At 38.1% G+C, this 9853-nt stretch overlaps 1 pseudogene across 2 annotated transcripts; it reads right to left on the bottom strand.

Annotated features, from left to right (window-relative positions):
• Window positions 1-590: 590 nt before the first annotated feature.
• On the bottom strand, window positions 591-9108 carry LOC145156400 (eukaryotic peptide chain release factor subunit 1-3 pseudogene; annotated as a pseudogene). Of its 2 annotated transcripts, none has more exons than XR_013736670.1 (5): window positions 9063-9108; window positions 7207-8655; window positions 1406-1676; window positions 1013-1165; window positions 591-850 (listed from the first exon to the last, which is right to left on the bottom strand). The product of XR_013736670.1 is annotated as a eukaryotic peptide chain release factor subunit 1-3 pseudogene, transcript variant X2 (transcript). The 2 variants fall into 2 exon arrangements; XR_013736669.1 differs by having other exon boundaries at window positions 1013-1143.
• Window positions 9109-9853: the final 745 nt, after the last annotated feature.

Here is a 9853-nt window from a genome sequence, read left to right as displayed (position 1 = left end):
CTCTTTATTCTTTCAATTGGAATTAAAAGTAAACTTTAGGCAGAATAAATCATAAATATATAATTCAAAATTTTATACGGAGCGGGTTATAAACGGAGCGGATCGGTGATGATCCATACCCGACCTTTTAATAAAAGGGTTAGCGGGTACGAATCGTTAACGGGTAAACGGATCAAAAACTATGCTCAAAACCCATATAATTTTTAAGGGTTTGGATCGGATCAGGGTCAAAACACGCTCCATTGCCAGGTCTATTTATAAACGATAAACATTCGAGAATTTTGGTATATTTGGATGAAAAATAAACATAAATATCGAAAAAAAACAACAAACAATAGTGTATTTTTTTTTTTGTAAAAAAAGTTTGTTTTTTGTATATCAATATGGAAATTGAATTATTAACTGAAAACGTTTCAATTTTCTGAAGGATACACCATATTTCCTAAGACTTTGGAATAAAAAAAAAATCTTGAACTTTAAAATCAACAAGACCGGTATAATTTGGAGAAACATAATAAAAGTGTAAACGAACAAATACCAACATAAATAATCCCTTGGTGAATGATCAAACGAAATAAAACATGGTGAGAAGCTATGACAACTGATATGCAACTAACATAAAAAGTAACATAAAGTCTAAAAGCGCCACAGAAAATCTCAAGTTAACATGGAGACTCAAGGCCCTTGAAATGCACATTAATCATGGTCAATCCACATAGATGTTCATATTCTTTAGGATCTTTTTATCAAGTTAACACAAAAATACTCTCATGCAACGTCTTCAAGGAGGGAACTAAAGAGGGAACTGGGGCACGATCTCTCATCCATCAAGATTGTTCCGACTGCTTCACTGCCAAAAGCCATAAAAAAAGGCATTACAAGAAAGTTTAACACTAAATAACATAAAAAGGCATAAGTTGCACCGTTTGATATGATGAAGTATTTATGTTGTTAAAAACAACCAATGCAACCATATGAATTATTCACTTTAGTTTCACACCTGCTAGAGTACCTCAACTTATACTTTTCAGTTGTAGATTTTTCTTCCTTGCTCTCAAATAGGTGAACTTGGTTACAACACTGAGCCTCGGATTTTAATTTTGCCTGATATCAATGTACTTGAAAAAAAACTTATGTCCCTTTCTGCTCATAGTAAAAACTTCACCTAATTAAAATAGTGGTATGCATGATGAATCGAAATTAAAATCATAATAAAAACTTTGCCAAGATCATAGTTATCAGATCTAATGTGTAGAAAAAAAAAGTGAAGAAACTTGGTTCCTTTCAAAACTATGATAAAGCCAAGTAAAATTGTAATGAATCATGGAAATTCCTAATAATTAAAACAAAGATTAGTATAGTTAATCAGTATAAAAGAGACCATTTATAGGTAAAAATAACTAACCTCAGTCACGAAGGATTCCTTGAACAGCTAGGTAATAATGATGTTTGAAACTCATGTGGTGGCATCTGACAAGTGGTTGATTTTGTATTAGTATTTCCCCCATCAATAACAGTCAAGTTTTTGTTTGACCGAAGACAGGGGTTGTCAAGGTCAAAGATATAAGATTGTCTGAGCCCATCATCACATTTTGTCTTTTTAGCAGTTTCATCAACATCAGCTTCCATGCTACTTAACTTGCCTACCAATAGCAACATAAGTATGTTTGTTTCCACTGGAATCCACCAAGGATTTGTAAAAATTATTAATACATAACACAAAAAAGTTATTAACAAAATGCATGCAACGTCCCATTAGAATCATTGTCATGATGCATGGTCACCTTCTTTGTGTAAATGAAATTCTCGTCTATGGACACCAAAAAAGTTATAAGAACGGAAATGAAAGAATATGCAACATTAAGTTAAAATGTGTAAATCTTGTTGGTGTACTTCAGAAATTAGTTTATGTCACGTGTTATTATTTTTGAATAATTCAAAGCCATGTGGGCTGTTGAGTCCGGGTCTTAAGCCAGTAGGATTAGTTGCAGTATTTTTAGCATTCTTTAAGTCTAAATAGCTTGCTTGTGTGTACGTTGTGTGCATCATCTCCTTTTTTCAATTCAGTGAATAAAAAGCTTCAAGCTTTAAAGTATCATGCTCTGTTTTTCCTTTGTTACTGTTTCATTGCTATAATCTTGATACAGGCTTGTGAATAGCCAACATTTGGTATCAGAGCTAACATGGTACATGCCCAAGTATCAACCCCGAAAAGAAGAAATGACAGGCAGCAGCAGCAATGGGAATGGTGACAAAGACTGTCAAATCACACTCCACCATCCGATGTTAACAAGAAGCAACTATGGGGCATGGGCAATAAATGTGCGGGTGTTTATGATGGCTCAATGTGTTTGGGATGTTGTAGAACCCAGAACACCCAACACCCTTGTTGAAGCAAAGAAGGATAACATGGCCTTGGCTGCCATTTATCAGGGAATACCTGAGGATTTGCTCATGACACTGGCGGAGAAGAAGACTGCCAAAGAAGCCTGGGAAGCTCTCAAAGTTATGTTTGTAGGGGCAGATAGAGTGAAGGTTGCCAGAATTCAAACACTCAAGGCTGAACTCGAAGCCATGAGCATGAAAGAAACGGAGAGTGTTGATGACTTCACCAGAAAAGTAATCAACACAGTCAGCACATTACGAACCTTAGGAGACCAGGTAGAAGAATCTTAAGTGGTGAAGAAGTTACTTAGGGCGGTGTTGTCCAAATTCCTTCAGATTGCCTCGACACTCGAGCAATTTGGAGATTTGGAATCAATGTCCGTTGAAGAGGTGATCGGAAGACTCAAGGCATATGAAGAATGTATGAAGAGTTAAGGTGAAAGTGATGATCGGAAACTCCTGTTCACTCACAAAGAATGGTCCGATAGAAACTAAAAAAAATCAGAAGGTGACTCAAAGCAAAGATCAAATCGAGGTGGATTTGGTGGTTCACGTGGTGATCGTGGCAGAGGCAGAGGAAGAAACGGAGGAGGCCGAGGTGGTCGTGGTGGCAGAATCGGAACACATCACCAAAAGGAGAGCAACTCCGTAGCATCGAGTAGTCATGATAAGAGTGACATTCAGTGCTATAATTGCCAAGAGTTTGGGCATTATGCATCCAAATGTAAGAACCCACAAAAGGAACGAAGCCACGAGAATAACCTGGTCCAAGAGCATCACGATAATGAGCCTGCCTTGTTGCTTACAACATGTGAAGATGAAAGCTTGGTATTTCTGAATGAAGAAAATCTCAGTCCTCAATTGAGAACCCATGGAAATTTGAAGAAGTCATCTTGCACATGGTACCTAGATACAGGTGCTAGTAACCATATGACTGGAGACAAAACCAAATTCAGAAGTTTGAATGAATCAATTCATGGCTTTGTGAAATTTGGGAATGAATCGAAAGTCAGAATTGAAGGAAAGGGCTCTATAGTCTTTAAATGCAAGGATGGTGGGCATCGAAAATTGAATGATGTATACTACATACCTGACTTGTGTAGCAACATCATCAGTCTGGGTCAATTAGCAAAAGGGGGAGATGAGAACAAGATCAAAGACCCATTTTTATGGGTTCATGATTCAATTGGAAAGCTACTCATGAAGGTTGGAAGATCATCAAATAGACTCTACAAAATTGATTTGGAAGAAGATACTGCAGTGTGTTTTGTCGGAGAAGTTAATGACTCGACTTGGCTGTGGCACAAACGACTGGGGCACATAAACTTCAATTCAATAAAACAGATGGTTGATAAGAATATGATCGAAGGAGTGCCACAAATAACAGCTCCCACACAACTCTATGAAGGTTGTTTAGTGGGAAAATAAACAAGGGATTCATTCCCAATTCAGACGAACTTTAGGGCAAAGAAAAAGCTTGAATTGATCCATGGTGATTTATGTGGGCCAATTACTCCTCCAACACCCTCTGGGAACAAATAATTCATGTTGATGGTTGATGATTTCAGTAGAGTAATGTGGGTATACCTGTTGAAGTCAAATGATGAAGCTCTACAAGTGTTCAAAACTTTTAGAAGCAAAGTAGAGACTGAAACAGGGGAGAAAGTTAAGGTGTTCAGAACCGATCGCGAAGGAGAATTTCTCTCAAATGAATTCACGAAGTATTGTGAAGAAACCGGATTGGAAAGACATTACACGTGTCCCTGCTCTCCACAACAAAATGGAGTAGTAGAGAGACGTAATCGGGCTATATTGGAGATGGTGAGATGCAATTTGAAGTCAATGTCCATGCCCAATGTATTGTGGGGAGAAGGTGTGACATACTCTGTTTATGTCTTAAACAGAGTTCAAACTAAAGCTTTGAAGGAGATGACTCCTTATGAAATGTGGACCGGAAGAAAGCCACATATAGCACATCTCAGAGTGTTTGGCTGCGTAGCTTATATGAAGATTGTCAAAGGGCACTTAAAAAAATTGGAAGATAGAAGCATGCCCCTGGTACATCTCGGTATAGAAAAAGGGTCAAAAGCTTATAGGCTTCTGGACCCAGACACTGGGAGGTTGTACATAAGTTGAGAATTGGAGTTGGACATAGGAGAAGAGCATAAAGATCAAAGCTATACCGGGTGTAAGTTTCACAATCGCTGGATTTGATTTAGTTGGAGAAGTCAATGGCAAGGAAGAAGAATGGGTACCAGACTCCCCGGATCATGAAAATGGGTCACCATCATCTAATTGGGCCGACATTGTGTAGTCTAATGTTTCGGGTCAACCACAAACAAGCCCACCGGGTAGTCCGATATCGTCAAATACCCCAAATACCTCAGTCGCACAGAATTCTCCTATTACGATTGATTCATCGACTCAGACAGCGACTCCGAGCACCGCCTCTAGCTCTACGGGTGGTGGTGCTCCCAAGCGGTTCAGGCTACTTATAGATCTATACGAAAGCACGGATGAAATTCATGTACCCCCTGAATATGTTATGCTGATACGAAGTGATGAAGAACCTACATCGTACCTTGAGGCCAGTAGAAAAATGGAGTGGCGAGAAGCGATGGATGCTAAGTTGGCTTCAATCGAAAAAAATAACACTTGGAGGTTGGTTGATCTTCCAAAGAATCGCAAAGCTATCAGATTGAAGTGATTATTCAAATTGATGAGGGATCCAAGTGGGAAGATCGTCAAGCACAAAGCTAGGATTGTAGAGAAGGGTTACGCCCAAAGACATGGGATCGATTATGATGAGGTATTCGCCCCAGTGGCTAGAATTGATACAATTCGTCTCATTCTAGCCCTAGCAGGTTCAAAAGGGTGGAACGTTCACCATCTGGATTTCAAATCGGCATTCTTAAATGGAAACCTAGAAGAGGAGGTATATGTTAGTCAACCTGATGGTTACCAGATGAAAGGCCAAGATCACAAGGTGTACAAGCTGTCTAAAGCTCTTTACGGACTCAAACAAGCCCCTAGGGTTTGGAACGCTTGCCTGGATCGACATATAAAGAACATCGGTTTCACAAGGTTTGCCCATGAGTACTCTGTCTATACCAAGAGGTCTGATGAACACGTCCTGAGTGTAGGAGTGTATGTAGATGATTTAATTGTAACCGGAAGCTGCCCTAAAAGTATTCAGATGTTCAAGAAGGAGATGAACACCAAGTTTGAAATGAGTGATCTGGGGTTTCTAACTCATTACTTGGGAATTGAAGTGAACCAAAAGGAAGATGGGATTACACTAAAACAGGAATCCTACGCCAAGAATCTGCTTGTTAAAACAGGTATGCAAAACTGTAATCCCACAAAGACCCCCATGGAACACAAGCTCAAGCTCAGGAAAGAAGATGAATATGAATTGGTGAATCCCACAGAATATCGAAGCATAGTTGGTGGGCTGAGGCCAGACATATCCTTTGCTGTGGGAATTGTAAGTCGATTTATGGAGAAGTAAACTGTGAATCACCTACAGGCGGTGAAGGGTATCTTAAGATACATAAAGGGCACTTTGAATTGTGGATTGAAGTACTCAAAAGGGAAGGAAAATGTCTCACTAAAAGGGTACACAGACAGTGATTTAGCAAATGATATCAATGATCGAAGAAGCACATGTGGCATGGTGTTCTACGTGAATGAAAACTTGATCACATGGGCATCATAGAAGCAGAGGTGTGTGGCACTTTCTACCTGTGAAGCAGAATTTATGGCTGCCACCATGGCAGCCTGTGAAGGAATCTGGCTCAGGAGATTGCTCAGTGAAATAACCGGACAAAAGGTGCCGCCTGTTGAGCTGAAGGTCGACAACAAATCTTCATTAGATTTAATGAAGAACCCAATGTTCCATGGAAGAAGTAAGCACATAGATATCCGGTTCCACTTCATCCGAGAATGTGTTGAGAATGGGGACATTTTAGTCACTTATGTCTGTAGCAAGGAACAGAAGGTTGATGTTTTAACCAATTCATTGGGAAGATTGAAGTTTGAGGAGATGAGAAGTCTCCTTGGTGTAATGAAGGTATGATTTTCTGAATTAGGGAGGAATATGTTGGTGTAATTCAGAAATTAGTTTATGTCACGTGTTATTATTTTTGAATAATTCAAAGCCATGTGGCTGTTGAGTCCGGGTCTTAAGCCAGTAGGATTAGTTGCAGTATTTTTAGCATTCTTTAAGTTTAAATAGCTTGTTTGTGTGTACGTTGTGTGCATCATCTCCCTTTTCAGTTCAGTGAATAAAAAGCTTCAAGCTTTAAAGTATCATGCTCTGTTTTTCCTTTGTTATTGTTTCATTGCTTTAATCTTGATACAGGCTTTTGAATAGCCAACAAATCTTATGCAACTTGAAACTTTTAACTGCAATCTTTCCAACATAAAATGCAATTTACAAATGGTAGTACAAGAAACATAAAGCCTCATATGTAAAACTAGCCGCAACCAGAGAATTCAGAATTTTTTAGAAGATTGTTTGTGTGGATATAAAGAAACAATAAGAACCAATGCCAATGTGAAGCACTTCTTTTGCAATTTTCTACAATTAGATGCAGCATTGTACTCAAGTAGGATACCCAACATTCAGGAAGTTGGGTATGTCTAAAGAAGGAGACATTGTAGTCAAGGTTAGTAAATGTTCTCTAGTTCGGTTTTCTAGAGGTAAGAGGTAAAATGATGAAGTGCTGTGTGATGAATTATGCATGGAGCTTTTTATAATCTATTATGCTAATGAAGTAGTAATCATTACCATACATGCATACGAAAAAAATAACTGACCTTTGTAAGAATTCCATGAAGGAGGAAATATGCAAGGCAATTGGATAGAAGCTTGAGAAGTAGTTGATTGCTATTCAGCATCATAATTCACCCCTTCATCATGATTCTCAGTATCATAACTTTCCTCATCATCAGAAATTTCAATATCATTATTTTCTCCATCATCAGACAACTCATCAAATGGGTGAATATCAATCAGGTAACAAAGAATGCCACCAATCCCACCAAGGCCTCTACAAAAGTTAAATCCCTCATGGGTTCTATTTGTGACAAACTCAAGCTTGCATCCAAATCTTTTGTACTCATTAGCAAACCACTCAAGAAGAGACATCTTTTCCTCAACTTCAAGTTCAACATTGCTGACCGAATCCCGAAAATTTCCTTCATCAGTCTCCTGTTCCTTGTTTAAATGTTTTCTAATAATTTCACCCGAAACACCGTTTCTAAGAACATATCGATTAATCTCCAGATTTTCCCAAACAATCAGTGTTTCCACAGCACCCATTTCTAATGCTTCCAACGTGTCATAAGCACCCACGACATACTTCCCTCTACCCTGTTTTATCTCCTCAAAATACTTCCCAATTAAATGCTTCTCCTGTATGAACTTCACATTTGCAAGAATCTCATAAGACAACTTAATAGACTGATTGAAACCATCTTCACCTCCATAAGAGACATCAACCACATTCAAGATTTTCGCCTGAAGACGTGGGTCAAACATATCAGATTGACCGAGGTCATTCTTGAAATCAGCGCATCCAGCAAGTATAAGTCCAGAAACATTAGGCTGATTAGTAGCAGGATTGATATAAAACTTTGTTGCAAGCTCTGCTGTTTTCCTTAAATAGTTGTGACGTTTCTCCATACGAATACGATCAAATCTCAAAGCTGATTGCCCTCCCGTTTCATGTTTCTTTGGCAAATCAACAGGAAATTTGTATAGAACCTCCCTACTATCGCCTCTTACTATCCCAAACAGGGTGCCTTTTCCATCCATAACAATGAAGCCAAACTTGTCATCAGATTCCAACATCTGGTTAAGAGATTCTGTGTGGAACTTGTTATCACACAGGTGAAGAGATACGTTTATAGGTCTGAAAGGTTCAAAGTCGATTGTAACCTTTTTCTCTTTTCCATCATTTGTTAGTATTGTTCCTGTGTATAGAACAAGTCCATTTGGAGGTACCTTGTTGTAGAGCTTGAGCCTCTGTTGGGCAGATGTTATAGCACCTAAGACAGACTGACGATTCACCCTGCTCTTAATGTTGGAAGCAGTTCCAAATTCATCAGCAAGCATCTTGGTGACTCGTGAAATTTGATCACGTGGAGGGATTATCAGAGAAATCATGCTGCTTCCGTTGCCTCTCGCAGATTCATGTGCCTTTATTAGCTTCTTCATCTTCCATACCTCGATATTCTCATCAGTTGACATCGTGCTTAGATTGCCTGCCAATAACAGCGTGAAAAAGATTCGGTTAGAAGCTTAGTCACGATCACCTTCTTTTTTGAATGGAGTTCTCTTCTATCGATGTATGGATATCAAGAAAACATAAAATAACGAAAAAAGAAAGCCAAAGAAGGCGTATGCAACGTCAAAGAAAAAATAATGTATGCAACTTGGAACTTTTAACTTCAATCTCTCCGATATCAATGAAAATTTCAGTTGTTAATATAAAAAACATACAGCCTTATTAAATAACTGCAGTGATCGAGAGTGGTGATCACTAATCATGTTAGCCACATTGAATTAAGCATGTCTTGCTTACAATATCGGAAAAGTCAAATTTGTAAGATGATACGTTACTAATGGAATTTCATTATCAAAAAGAACGTGGAAAGAAAGGAATACATACCTTCGAAGTACTTCAACGATGATTAACGCTTCAATGCTGATGAGTTGGTAATATGGAAATCGATTCAACACGACTATGCTTTATAGAAAGCAGTTATTAATCTTATTTTTTTTAAAGATGATATTGTTGGGTTCTTTTTGAAATATAATATTGTTGTTATCTCAACAGACTTTGATGCTGATTGACGACGCTTTAGAAATCGATACTTTTGTCCCTTATTGGATGAGGTTTTTGTGATAAAGATAATTTGGATTGATTCTAATGCCGATTTTAAAGGGATTTCGATAGATGTCGAAGATACTATTGCGATTTCTATGGATTTAATTTTTATTTCAACTATGATATCTTAGGAGTTTTCTACGTAGACATGGTATGTTTTAAAAATATTTACGATAATATAGTGGTCTCAATATTAATTACCAAATCTAGATAGATCCTTTTTAAATGAAACCTTCCTTATTATTTTGAGTAATTATCCTAGTGTCGGTCATATATATTTTTTAACGTTTTCTATTGTGTTTAGGTTAGGATTCTTTTGGTTTCTTGTTGCCTAAGTTATTTGAGCATTAAATCTTTTTTGGTATGGGAGAATGTCTTGCACCTACGATAAAAAATACCAGACAGTGACGGCGAAGGATACAAGCCAGAATCGACAGGAAAGAAACTTTCTATTTGCCCGTGACAGATGCAGGTGAACGATGACGCGCTCACAGAGAAAGCAACTACAACGACTGGGCATAGGGGATGCAAAACTTTCTATTCGCCAAAAATAAAATTGGGTTCATCAATGG

The sequence above is a fragment of the Lactuca virosa genome, chromosome 2 (genome assembly GCF_052849685.1).
Source record: "Lactuca virosa cultivar CGN04683 chromosome 2, Lactuca_virosa_CGN04683_v6, whole genome shotgun sequence".
In the NCBI taxonomy this organism is placed as follows: Eukaryota; Viridiplantae; Streptophyta; class Magnoliopsida; order Asterales; family Asteraceae; genus Lactuca; species Lactuca virosa.
The sequence above is the reverse complement of the archived record's forward strand: the minus strand, read 5'-3'. Positions and strand labels throughout refer to the sequence as shown.